We start from the raw sequence: 13815 nt of genomic DNA on the forward strand, positions 1-13815 counted from the left end.
TCTGTAAAACAGGGATGAGGACACCAGCCTCATAAAGATCTTTGGGAGGATTTAGCTAATGTTTGCTAATATGCTCATTAAATTATATGAAGCAGGGATTCCTAGGAAGAAGAGATGGTCCAGGGTAAAGGCACAGAAGGGAGGAAAAAAGACATATTAGGACCCTGGTGATAAGGCCAGTTTGTCTACTACTTATGGTTCTTCTACTGCCTCTGGTTTTCTAGAAAACCAGAGGCAGTAACCACAAATCTATTTGTCTGTTTTGCGATGTTGAATTTGTGACTTGACTGTTTTGAACTGTTTTGTCTTTAAAATGAATCAGGAAAACTCATTTTATGCTGCCCCAAGTGGTGGGAGGTAAGATGACAGATACATCACCTGCAAGTAAGGCTTTTGTGTTCCTCTACCAATTGGTGCTCTCTATTCATTTAAGTGTTTCTTATCAGCTTCTGCCTAGGGATAACCTTCTAATAAAAATACACATTTCCTTGCCCATATGTCGCAAGTCAGCTGTTCCTTTAAGGGACATACCTGTGATCTTGAACAATGGATTCAAAATATATTATAAACCAGTATAATATTCTAGGTTTTTTTTTTCCCCGAGACAGAGTCTCTCTCTGCCAACCAGACTGGAGTGCAGTGGCTCGATTTTGGCTCACTGCAACCTCTGCCTCCCAGGTTCAGGTGATTCTCTTGTCTCAGCCTCCTGAGCAGGTGGGATTACAGGTGCATGCCACCACGCCCAGCTAATTGGCATTTTTAGTAGAGACAGGGTTTCATCATGTTGGCCAGGCTGGTCTCGAATTCCTGACCTCAAGTGATCTGCCTGCCTCTGCCTGCTAAAATGCTGGGAAAACAGGCATGAGCCACCAGTCCAGGCCCTAGTGTTTTTTTATTTTTATTTTTTATTTTTTTGTTCTTGTTGTTTGAGGGAAATAATACTGAAACTACAAATAAATTAACAGTCATTACCACCAACTCATTTGATGAAAACCATTGATTCTAATTGTAAGTGATAACCTGGCTTTTGTGCCCTCAGATCAGAGGATCTATTGTGTTTTCCTGTATTTCTGAGTGCTGCTTAGTTTTTCTTATTTTTTTGTTTCCCATGGCTCCACCTGTGATCCTACAAATAGCATACTGATAACAGAAGGCAAACAGGTAGAATGGTAGAGAAAGAAGATTGGAAGCACAAAAAAATGGGACAGCGTCTTTCTTGTCTTTCACTTATTCATTTACCAATTACTGCTGAAACTGTGGTGGAAACCATAAAGACAAAGTCCAAGAAGGTACCACCTATATCTCTCAGGCACTTGGCAGTTGAGAGATAACAGCAATTGTGCCATAACCATGATGACCAGTACTTCAATGGAGGATGTTCAGATGCTCCAGAAGCATTTAGATGGGAGTGACTAACTGGCCTGGGAGAGCTGGAAAGGCTTCACAGAGGAGGTGATATTAGACTGAATCATGAACGTAAAAAAGAGTCTGGATGAAGGACATTCCAGACAAGAGGAATTATTATCTCAATGATTAAAATCTATGTCAGAGAAAGGTTAGGCCATAGAAAGATATACAGCTCTAAGGGATTCAGAAGACAGAAACGTTACATTCATAAAGAGATAAAGAGAGACACTTCAAGGAGGAAGTAGTATTTTAAATGGGCCATGACATTTTAGAAGGGATAGATGGGGCTAAAGAGGGCCCTTTAAATGGAAGAACTTATGAACAATGACATGGAGGTAAGAAAGTTCAAGGTCGGGCTTAGGGAACACGAAGGAGTCATGTATGCTTAGAGTGCAGGCTATGTGTAGTTAATATGAGAAAGGTCAGGTGGGGTCAGATGGGGAGAGTTCCAGATGCTGACGTGAGGGCTCTGTACCTAATACTATTATTTGGTAGGAGTCACCAATACTTTATTTGGGAAACGATAGTCCATTCGGTTTAACTCCACCAGTATTTTTGGAGACCTTCCTTGCTCTGAAACAGGTACTGTGATAGATTCTAGGGACACAAAATGAATCAGACATGATTCCTGACCTTTTGAATCTTTCTTTCATCAAAATATTTGTCCATGTTTCTGTCTAAGTCAATGTCCATGTCTACGGTCATGTCCATGTCCATGTCTAAGTCAATGTTTATGTCAATTTCTATGCCTATGTCTATATCTGCATCTGTCTGCGTCTGTATCTAGATCTTTAGACAGAGATTAATTTGACTGTGGTGTGTAGGATATGTGGAAACAGGGGAAGAGGGGCGGGAGAGGTGAACAGGCAGCAGCCATCCACATGGAAAGGTCTGAACCAGTCCAGATGGGAGGATCTGAACAGGGGCAGTACAGCAGGAAGAGCACTGTCTTTGGAATCTGAGGAATTTGAGCTTGAATCCAGGCTCTATCACAAACTATCCTTGAGAGTTTATTCAAGTAATTTCCTCAGCCCGATTTTCTTCATCTGTAAAACAGGGAAAATAACACTTACCTCTGAGGGTGGATGAGAAGATTTAAGGTGATGTATTAAGCACTTGGCACATGGTTGGCATCAGCAATCGGCAGTGATGAAAGAGGCTGCAATGCCTTTGATTTGCCACTCCCTGTTGAGAAAGAAGTCAACACTTTTACCCCAGTGAGAGAGGCAGGTTTGGTGGCTCCAGATAGGGAATGATGACTATGGCTTTAAGCCTACCCTTTGACCTCTACGTCTGTTTCCCAGGTAAGGAGCACAAATATCCCTTGTTTGGCTGGCAGAGCCAGGCTCACCTTGGGAGGCCCTTTCATGGACTGCTTCTTCCCATCCCACCAATGAACCCACTGACTCAGCTGCTGAGAGGTTCTGGCAGGAAGCACGGCTGCAGCTGTGACCAGGCCAGGTTGCTCCATCTCCAGCAAACATTTAGAGTGGCTCAGTGCCTGCTGCTCCTGCCTTGACACAGAGGAAGCTGAGAGCCAGGCCAGCGAGTGGCAGCCAAGAGGATGCCGCCAGCATGGCAGCCAGGAGCTGCAAAGGCCCCGAGCACTAGATGGTTTTGCCATCACTGTGGGGAGTGTCCCCAGCTGTCAGTGCCACCGCTGGGGATGCAGCTTCTCCCAGGAGCTCACCTGAGCATGCAGGACTGTTGCCAGGGCCCTCGCTCTCCCTGGCTGATGCGAGGTGGCTTCCAGGGGCAACAGCACTGTGGTGAACAAGGAGGAAGCCAGGATACAGTGAGGAAATGTGGAAGAGCATTTCCAAAGGCTGTTTCTGTTGGGGATTCTTGTTTGTCCAAGACTATGATTTACCTCCATGATACTTAGAATTTGTTAGCAGCAGGGTGCTAGTAGAGGTTTAACAACCGGCTCTGAGAATGGAGGCAGGGAGGGTGGGGGGAAAGGAGTGTCCTGATTTGTAGTTTTTGATGATTTCCATGGAGTAAAAGTTTCCACCACAAAAAATGTCAAGGTACAAACATGATACCACTGAAGTAAAGCTGAGAAGAGATGGGAAGTGTCACATCATTATGAAGTATTTCCACTGCAGATAGACAGTAGATACAAATAACCTCAAAACTGCTGATAATAATAAAAGATAGTAAAATTATTAGGAAGTGAGGATTTTGAGTATTTATTGTCTGTGCCTTTAATATAATTTAAGTTGATATACTTTAACATTTAATGATGGGCTAATTTGACAATGGCCTCTCAAAATTCCTCATGATTTCTTGAAGGCAGTGCAGAGTGTCTTTGTTTTTACCTTCTCTGGAGAATAAACCTCCAGTCTTTTGCTTTCATTTGTAAGGGAAAATTGCCTGGCTGACTGGTGTGTGGTAAGAAAGCTGGGTGGGGTTGGGGGGGGGTGTCTTTTCTTTTTAATTTATTGACATGGCATTCACATGACATAAAATTAACTCCTTTGAAGTAACCAACTCACTTACATTCAGTACATTCACAGTGTTATGCAAACACCAACTTTTACCTAGTTTTAAAACATTTCAGTCACTCCAATACAAAACCCCTGAGTTAGTTTGCTAGGACTGCTATTAAAAAGTGCCAGACACTGGGTGGATTAAATAACAAAAAAAATCATTTTTTCACAGTTCTGGAGGCTGGAAGTTCAAGATCAAGGTGTCAGCAGGCTTGTTTCTGCTGAGGGCCATGAGGGAGGATCTGTTCCAGGCCTCTCTCCTTGGCCTGTCAATGGCTGTCTTCTCCCTGTGTTTTCACACGGTCCTCCCTTTGTATGTGTCTGTGTCCAAATTTCCTCTTCTTAAAAGGGTATCTGTCACATTGGAGGAGGGCCAACTATAATTGGCCGCATTTTAACTTATCTACCTCTGTAAAGACCCTGTCTCCAAATAGAGTTACTTTCTTAAGTACTTTGGGTTATGACTTTAAAATATCAATTTTTCTTTTGCAGGAGGTATTACAATTCAGCTGATAACAACTCCGTAACCATTAAGCAGTTTCCCTCTATACCCCTTTACTCTCGGTCCCTGGCAGCCAATAGTCTGTATTTTATCTCTATGGATTTACCTATTCTGGATATTTCATACAAGGAAATCATATAACACATGACCTTTGTGTCTGGCTTCTATCACTTCAAAACGTTTCCATTTTCATGTGGTTCATAGGAGTATCATTAGTTTTGTGTGCTGTGCTGTGGTTTCAAAAAAAAATGAGGACCAGGTAAAGGGCTACTAAGAGCAATTGCTTCCAAGTTAAGGAATTCTCTTAAAGACCACAGAACTGACCAGCATTTGGTAGATAATTTTGCCTCCTATTTACAAGAATAGAGACAAGAAGACTGATCAAGAGACCACTGGAATAGTTGACACAAGACAGTTCTAAGGCATAGACTTAGGGAAAGGGCAAAGGGGATCAAGAGGAGAAGGTTTCATCAAAGTGATTAGAAAATGCAAATCACTTTCAAATGCTTAAATGTTACATATTTTAGAAGTATATGAAAGCATACAGAAAACAAAAACCATCTATGAGACCACAACTCAGTTATACATACTGTAAATATTTTGATATATCTACTGTTTTTATCAAAAAATAACATATACACAGAAAACTGCAAAAGTGATAAAAGTTTAGAAAGTTAAACACCCAGTTATCTACCTCACAGGTCATAAAATGTATCCTAAGAGCCTTCCTCATGCCCTTTACCACCAAAGGTAAGAATTACTAGTTTTAGCCTTTTTTTTTTTTTTTTTTTTCCCCTTTTTTGAGACAGAGTCTTGCTCTGTCGCCCAGGCAGGAGTGCAGTGGCATGATCTTGGCTCACTGCAACATCTGCCTTCCAGGTTCAAGGAATTCTCCTGCCTCACCCTCCCAAGTAGCTGGAGTTACAGGCACCCACCACATCACCACCGATGTCTGGTACATTTTTGTATTTTTTGTAGAGATGGGTTTCATCATGTTGGCCAGGCTGGTCTTGAACTGCTGACCTCAGGTAATCTGTCTGCCTCAGCCTCCCAAAGTGCTGGGATTACAGGTGTGAGTCACCGTGCCTGACTAGTTTTAGTCTATTTTTGAGCCAGAGAGAAAGAAAATAAAATTACACTCTTTTATTTTTCGCTTATTTTCCTCACATTTTGTGAAATGGATCCATGTAGTTGTGTGAAGTAGTTACACTTTCATTTTCCTACTATTCTATGATATGAATATGTGACAAATAACTAAACTGATTTTATTATTGGTGAGTATTTTGGTTATGTCCAAATTTTAGATATTGTAACAATGTTGCTATGTTCTTGTCTTTTGTGCTCATATGTATACCACGTACTTGCGCATATGTATCTGGTGGGGTATCTCATCCCAAGATTTCTTCTTGTGTTAAATATGATCTAGGAGTGGAACTGCTGGTCATCAAGTGCACATTCAGAGTTAGGAGATGCCCCATCAAAGAATCATTCACAGTGGTTATACTACTCTACACTCTTACAGACAGCATGTGAGGGTTCCTGTTCCTCCATATCTTCATCAACACTTGATAATGTCAGTTAATTTAACTTCACCATACTGGTGGGTGTTATTTGGTGGTATGTAATTGTGCTTTAGTTTGCATTTTCCTTATAATTTATGATGATTAGTTTTTTACATTTTACTCAACATTTTAATATTTTCTTTCGGGAGGAACCCATGCATTGGGTTCTCTATTCTATTTATGGGCTTTCTATTCTGTTCCATTGGTCTATATGTCTGTTTCTATGCCGGTACCATGCTGTTTTGTTTACTGTAGGTTTGTAATATACTTTAAAATAAAGAAGTGTGATGTCTCCAACTTTGTTCTTTCTGGTGATTGCTTTGGGTATTCGGGGTATTTTGTGGTTCCATATGCATTTTGGGAATGTTATTTTTTCTTTCTATGAAGCTTGACGTTGGGATTTTGATAGGGATGGCATTGAATCAGTAAATCACTTAGGGCAATATGGACATTTTAAGAATATTATTTTTTCCCAATCTATGGCCATGGGAAATCTTTCTGTTTATATATGTCTTCTTTAATTTTCTTCCTCGATGCTTTATAATTTTCAGTGTCTTTAATTTCCTTCATCAGTGCTTTATAATTTTATTTTTCATCTCGTTGGTTAAGTTTATTTCTAAATATTTTATTCTTTTTGTTGCTATTGTGAATGAAATTGTTTTCTTCTTTTTTGGATAGTTTATTGTTTGGGTATAGAAATGCAACTGACTTTGTGTGTTGAAATAGTATCTTGCAAATCTACTGAATTCATTTATTTGTTCTAAAAATCATTGAGTCTTTAGGGTTTTCTACATATATGATCATGTCATTTGCAAAGAGATAATTATACTTCCTATTCAGTTAGATACCTTTTATTATTTTTTATTTTCTAATTACTGTAGCTAAGACTTCTAGCACTGTGTTGAGTAGAGGTCGTGAGAGTGAGCATCTTTGCCTTGTGCTGGGTATTAGAGGGAAAGCTGTCAGTTTTTCCACAGTTGATTATAATATTAGCCATGGGCATTTCATATATGGCTATAATTGTGTTGAGGAAAGTTCTTTTTGTACTTATTTTGTTGAAGATTTAATTATGAATGGATGCTGAACTTTGTCAAATACTTTTCCTGTATCTATTGAAATAATCTTGTGATTTTTTTCCTTTCATTTTGTCAATGTGGTATAATACATTGATTTATATATATTGAACTGTCCTTGCATCCCAGGGATGAATTCTACTTGTCATGGTGTATAACCCTTTTAGTGTGCAGTTTAATTCACTTTGCTAGTATTTTATTGAGAATTTTTGCATCTGTTTTCATCAGGGATATTGGCCTATAGTTTTCTTTTTATACCTTTTTGTTGTGTTCTTGTCTGACTCCGGTATCAGTCAGGTGATGCTAGCCTCATAAAATACATTTAGAAGTGTTTCCTCTTTTATTGTTTGGAAGAGATTGTTCTTAGCTAGTTTTTATTGATGCCTTCTTTTTGTTACTGTTTAGTAAAAGCTTGTTATTCTGAATGACTCCCTCACCATATCTTAATCTTATATTTATCTTTACCAATTCTGTAGTATGTCTTTTAATTAATAGATGTTATAATGTTTTCTATAGTCCAATTTGTCAATCTTTTCTTTTATGGTAATACCATTTGTGTTTAATTTTAAAAATCATTACCTATCCCAAGTTCATAAAAATATTTATTCTGTTAAATTGTAAAAGTTTTATTGCTTTAACTCTTGTATTAAGCTATCTAGATATATCTAGATTTGATTTCTATGTATGTTGCAGCACAGAAGTTTATTTTTTCATAAAAACATAAAACTGATCTAGCGCCGCTTATTGAGAAGATCAGCCTTTTGCTTCGCTGTGGCATTTTAGTCATAAATATTGAGATTGTTCATGCATAGTGTTGTTCCTAGACTCTTTATTTTATTTTATTCATCTCTTTTCTAACCTTCATATCAATATATCTTACTCTAAAGAAGCCTTGTTATCTAGTAGGGTATGTCCTCTAAAGGTTTTCTTCTTAAAGATTATTTTTGCTATTCCAAGCTATTTGCATTCCCGAAGAAATTTTAGATTAATTTTCTCTATTTCCCCAAGCTTGCTGGATTTTGTTAAAAATAAGTTTTATTGGTTCTTTTTTAATTGATGAGGAGGTTTTAAATTTTAGCAAATGTTTTCTCTGCATTATATGAAGTAAATGGTATGGCTTCTCTCATGGTGGTGAATTGCACGGATTGGTGTTTGTTGCACTGTCCTTCTATTCTTGAAACATCCAATTGGACTGTGGTGTGCTATTTATATATATATATATTTGCTAATATTTTTGTTATTTTAATAGAAATTTACTAGTGTTTTTACATGTATGCTCATAAATCTGTGATTTTACTTTTTTGGTAATGTTCTTATCAGATTTTGTATCAGAATTATTCTGGATTTATAATATAACATAGAAGTATTTTCTCTTTTTTCTGTTCTTCTGAATTTTTTTTTACGTAAGGTTGGTGTTATTCCTTGAATATTTATAAAAATTATAGGTGAAGTTTCTTGGGTCTGGAGAATGTTCCATGGAAATGATTTTATTTGTAGATTCAATTTCTTTAATAAATGTATAGGTCAATTGGTTTTTAAAAATTCTTCTTGATTTAGTTTTCATAAGTAGTGTTGTTCCAGATATTCATTAATTTTATCTGATTTTCCAATTTATTAACAAAGTCTTTCATAAGTCTTTTATTATCTGTTTAAGGTTCATGAAGACTACAATTATGTCCTCTTTTTATTTCCAATTGGTAATATATTCTTCCCTTTTTTTACTTCATTAATCTTATCAGGGTTTTATCAGTATTAGTACTTTTTACAAAGAACCAGCATTTAATTTGGTTAATTCTCTATTGCTTAATTTCTACTTTGCTAATTTCCCTACTCTAAAATTTATTTCATTTTACTTCTAGTTTTTATTTCTCTCCTTTAACTTCTAGAAATTGATACTTAGATAATTGTTTGCAGGTTTTTTCTTTTCTAATATACTATAGGCATTTAAGATAATACATTTCTCTTGAAGAACAGCTTTGGCTATATCCCTTAAGTTCTGCTATATAGTTTTTTTAATTGTCAAGTAGTGAAAAGGATTTTCTAATTTTCACTGAGATTTCTTTATTGACTTTAGCTTATTTTGAATAATATTGTTTAAAATTCAAACATTAGGGAATTTTCTAATTTTTTTGCTATTTGTTTTCTAGCACAATTCCATCTTAGTTTTGTAATCTTCTTCCACATTATTTCAATTCTTTGAAATTCATTGAGACTTTATAGCTCAGTATATGGTGGATTTTGGTAAATATTTCATGTGCTCTTAAAAGAAAGTACATTCTGGTCTGGCATGGTGGCTCACGCCTGTAATCCCAGCACTTTGGGAGGCCGAGGTGAGCAGATAACGAGGTCAGGAGATGGACACCATCCTGGCTAACACGGTGAAACCCCGTCTCTACTAAAAATACAAAAACAAAATTAGCCGGGCGTGGTGGTGAGCACCTGTAGTCCCAGCTACTTGGGAGGCTGAGGCAGGAGAATGGCGTGAACCCGGGAGGCGGAGCTTGCAGTGAGCTGAGATTGTGCCACTGCACTCCAGCCTGGGTGACAGAGCAAGACTCCATCTCAAAAAAAAAAAAAAAAAGAAAAAAGAAAAAAAAATAGAAAGTGCATTCTGTAGTTGGTGGTTGTTGCATTCTATATATGTCAATTAAGTCAAGTTTATTAATTTTATTATTTGGATCTCATAATTCCTTACTGAATTTTTTGTCTGTTTCTTTAATCATTTATAAGGAGCAACAGACCAAAATCTTAGCTCTGATTTTGATCTTCTATTTCTCCATTTTGTTCTATCAGTTATTGTTGTATATCTTCTGAATCTATGTTATTGGGGCAAACAAGTTAAGAATTGTCAGTATTCTTGGTGAATTTACCTTTTGATCTTTTTGAAGTAATCAATTCAATTTCTGGTAATGATTTTTGCTTTAAACACTTCATCTGTTGTTAAAGTGCTAATATTGTTAGGTTCATCTTTACATGGTTTACCTTTTCCCCCATCTTTTTACTTTTGAACTTTCTCCATTAAGAATTGTTTCTCTTAAGCATCATAATAGTTTGCTAATTTTTTCTTTTTGTTGAAATACTTCGCCTATTTTTATTTAATACAATTATACATATACATATGTATTTGAGGTTTGGTCTACAATCTTACCATTTGCTTTTTATTTGCTCCACTCACTTTGTATTTCTTTTTCTTGACTTTCTTTTCTTTTGGATTAGTCAAGTAATTTTTATTATTCTATTTTCCATTCTATTAGCTTCTTAGTTATTACTGTAGTCTGAGTAGTTATCTTTAATTATACAACATTCATCCATCACTTATTATAGTCTAATATAATATATATGAGAGTTTTGTTTTGTCTTTTACAATTTCCCAGGAAGTACAAGAATCTTCCAAGAGTTTGATTCCATTTGACCAACTCCTTTATGTTTCTTTTGTATGGTCTTCACACCTCATTTTTTTCTTGTATTTCTATCTGTGACAGTTTTTCTTCTATCTCAAGAACCTCCTTAAATATTTCTTTCAGTACAAGTCTACTGGCAATGAATTCTCCTATATTTAGTCTAGAAATGTCTTTGTTTTCACTTACCTTTAATATTTCTATTGAAGTACACACATGTACAGTACCTGTATAACTCTAATGTATAACTGTATTTTGTTTTGCAAAATATACATCTATGTAATCACTAGTTTGATCAAGATATTGGGTATTAACCTGCACCTTAGAAACCTGCCTCTTATACCTTCCCAGTTAATATTCATTTTAAAGGCAACCACCATTCTGATATCTATCACTATGGTTTTGTTTTTAACTTCATCTAAGTGTATTCATATAGTATATATTTTCAGTGTCCACTTTCATTTGCTCAATATTATATTTCAGATTCATCCAAATGCTTGAGTGTAGCAGTAACTTTTTATTTCACTGCTTTATTGTAATTTACTGTGTGACTATGCCATATTTACTTATTCATTCTAATCTTGATTGACATATATTTTCCTATTTTGTGACTATCAATTATGAATACAAACATTATTGTACATGATTTTAGTGCACATGTAAGCACATTGCTCTCAAGTATATACCCAGAAATGACAATGCTGAGTCACAGGACATGCATATAATCTAGCTTTGGTAGATACTGTCAAACAGTTTTCCAAGTTATCAGTTTATTTTCCTATTTGTAGTGTATGGATGTTTCAATTCCACATTCTTGCTAATATTTGGTGCTACCACCTTTTAAAAACAAACAATTTAGCCACTCTTGTGGTTGCATACTGACATCTCATTGTAATTATAATTTGCATTTCCCAGATGACAAATTATTTTAAATACTTTTCACATGTTTGTTGGCCACTTAGATATCATTGTTCTTAAGAGCTTGTTCCAATTTCTGACCATTTTTATGTAACTGTATGTGTTCTCCCTTATTTGTAGAATATTAAAAATGTCCTGAATGGTATCGCCTAGGTTTTCTTCTAGGGTTTTCATGGTTTTAGGTCTAACATTTAAGTCTTTAATCCATCTTGAATTAATTTTTGTATAAGGTGTAAGGAAGGGATCCAGTTTCAGCTTTCTACCTATGGCTAGCCAGTTTTCCCAGTACCAATACCATTCAGGACATAGGCATGGGCAAGGACTTCATATCTAAAACACCAAAAGCAATGGCAACAGAAGCCAAAATTGACAAATGGGATCTAATTCAACTAAAGAGCTTCTGCACAGCAAAAGAAACTACTATCAGAGTGAACAGGCAACCTACAGAATGGGAGAAAAGTTTTGCAATCTACTCATCTGACAAAGGGCTAATATCCAGAATCTACAAATAACTCAAACAAATTTACAAGAAAAAAACAACCCCATCAAAAAGTGGGTGAAGGGTATGAACAGACACTTCACAAAAGAAGACATTTATGCAGCCAAAAGACACATGAAAAAATGCTCATCACTGGCCATCAGAGAAATGCAAATCAAAACCACAATGAGATACCATCTCACACCAGTTAGAATGGTGATCATTAAAAAGTTAGGAAACAATAGGTGCTGGAGAGGATGTGGAGAAACAGGAACACTTTTACACTGTTGGTGGGACTGTAAACTAGTTCAGCCATTGTGGAAGTCAGTGTGGTGATTCCTCAGGGATCTAGAACTAGAAATACCATTTGACCCAGCCATCCCATTACTGGGTATATACCCAAAGGATTATAAAACATGCTGCTATAAAGACACATGCACACGTATGTTTATTGCGGCACTATTCACAATAGCAAAGACTTGGAACCAACCCAAATGTCCAACAATGATAGACTGGATTCACAAAATGTGGCACATATACATCATGGAATACTATGCAGCCATAAAAAAGGATGAGTTCATGTTCTTTGTAGGGACATGGATGAAGCTGGAAACCACCATTCTCAGCCAACTATCGCAAGGACAAGAAACCAAACACCTCATGTTCTCACTCATAGGTGGGAACTGAACGATGAGAACACATGGACACAGGAAGGGGAACATCACACACCGGGTCCTGTCGTGGCATGGGGGGAGGGGGGAGGGATAGCATTAGGAGATATACCTAATGTAAATGACAAGTTAATGAGTGCAGCACTCCAACATGGCACATGTATACATATGTGACAAACCTGCACGTTGTGCACATGTACCCTCATACTTAAAGTGTAATAAAAAAAATGTCTATTCTGGAATATGATAATAAAAGTCATTCAATTTGTATTTCATTTATTTACTTACGAAGGACTTTTTTTCTAGGCATAGAATTCTAGTGGGCAGTTAATTTTCCTTCAGCTCTTATAGAAAGTTATTTCATTGCCTTTATGGCTCCCATTGTTTTGGTGGGAATTTAGTCATAAATCTTATGTTTGTTCATTTGTGGTTAATGTTGTTCTTTTCTCTTAAAAATCTTAAAAATGTATTTTGTATTTGTTCTTAGTTTTATGCTGATAGGCTGAAGTGTGTGTGTTTTATTTAAATCTTGCTATTCTTAGTGCTTCTTGAATGTGTGGTTTAATTCCTTTAGTGGGTTTTGGAAAATGTATTGACATTATCTTTTTGCTTTTATTTGATTCTTTTTCTACTCTCCTTCTGATAATTAATTTTAAAATATATTCAATATTTTTATCATGTTTGGTTTATCCCTTAGGGTATTTTATGTGTTTTCTGTTTGTTTTGCTCTTTATAATTCTCTTGAATATTTTCTAATCATTCATTTTCTAGTTTATTAATCCTTTTGATTTTGTCCAGTCAACTTTTATTTTTTCTTATTTCATGTATTTTATTTATTTATTTATTTATTTAGAGACGGATTTTTGCTCTTGTTTCCCAGGCTGGACTGCAATGGCGTGATCTCGGCTCACTGCAACCTGCGCCTCCTGGGTTCAAGTGATTCTCCTGCCTTGGCTTCCTGAGTAGCTGGGATTACAGGCATGTGCCACCACGCCCAGCTAATTTTGTATTTGTAGTAGAGACGGGGTTTCTCCATGTTGGTCAGGTTGGTCTCGAACTCTCGACCTCAGGTGATCCACCTGCCTTGGCCTCCAAAAATGTGAGCCACCATGCCTGACCTAGTCAATTTTTAAATCAAGTTCTTAGTTTTCATTACCACATTATTTTTAGTTCTGGAATTGCTATTGAATTTTTTATAGATACAGTATTTTTGGTGAAATTCTCCATCTTGTCATCAATTTTCTTGAGCTATTAATTAGAGTTTCATGTCTGGTAACTACAGTGAATTGACGGTGCATATCTCTTGTCTACTTT

General features: G+C 36.4%; 1 long non-coding RNA gene across 1 annotated transcript in view; it reads right to left on the reverse strand.

Annotated features, from left to right (window-relative positions):
• The window catches only part of LOC129479059 (uncharacterized), a 396214-nt gene that overhangs the window by 42934 nt on the left and 339465 nt on the right, over positions 1 to 13815 (reverse strand). The window contains exon 7 of the long non-coding RNA XR_008656542.2: positions 2481 to 2592. This is a non-coding gene — a long non-coding RNA (uncharacterized lncRNA). The remainder of the gene's footprint in view (positions 1 to 2480; positions 2593 to 13815) is intronic.

Source organism: Symphalangus syndactylus, chromosome 3 (genome assembly GCF_028878055.3).
Source record: "Symphalangus syndactylus isolate Jambi chromosome 3, NHGRI_mSymSyn1-v2.1_pri, whole genome shotgun sequence".
Taxonomy (NCBI): Eukaryota; Metazoa; Chordata; class Mammalia; order Primates; family Hylobatidae; genus Symphalangus; species Symphalangus syndactylus.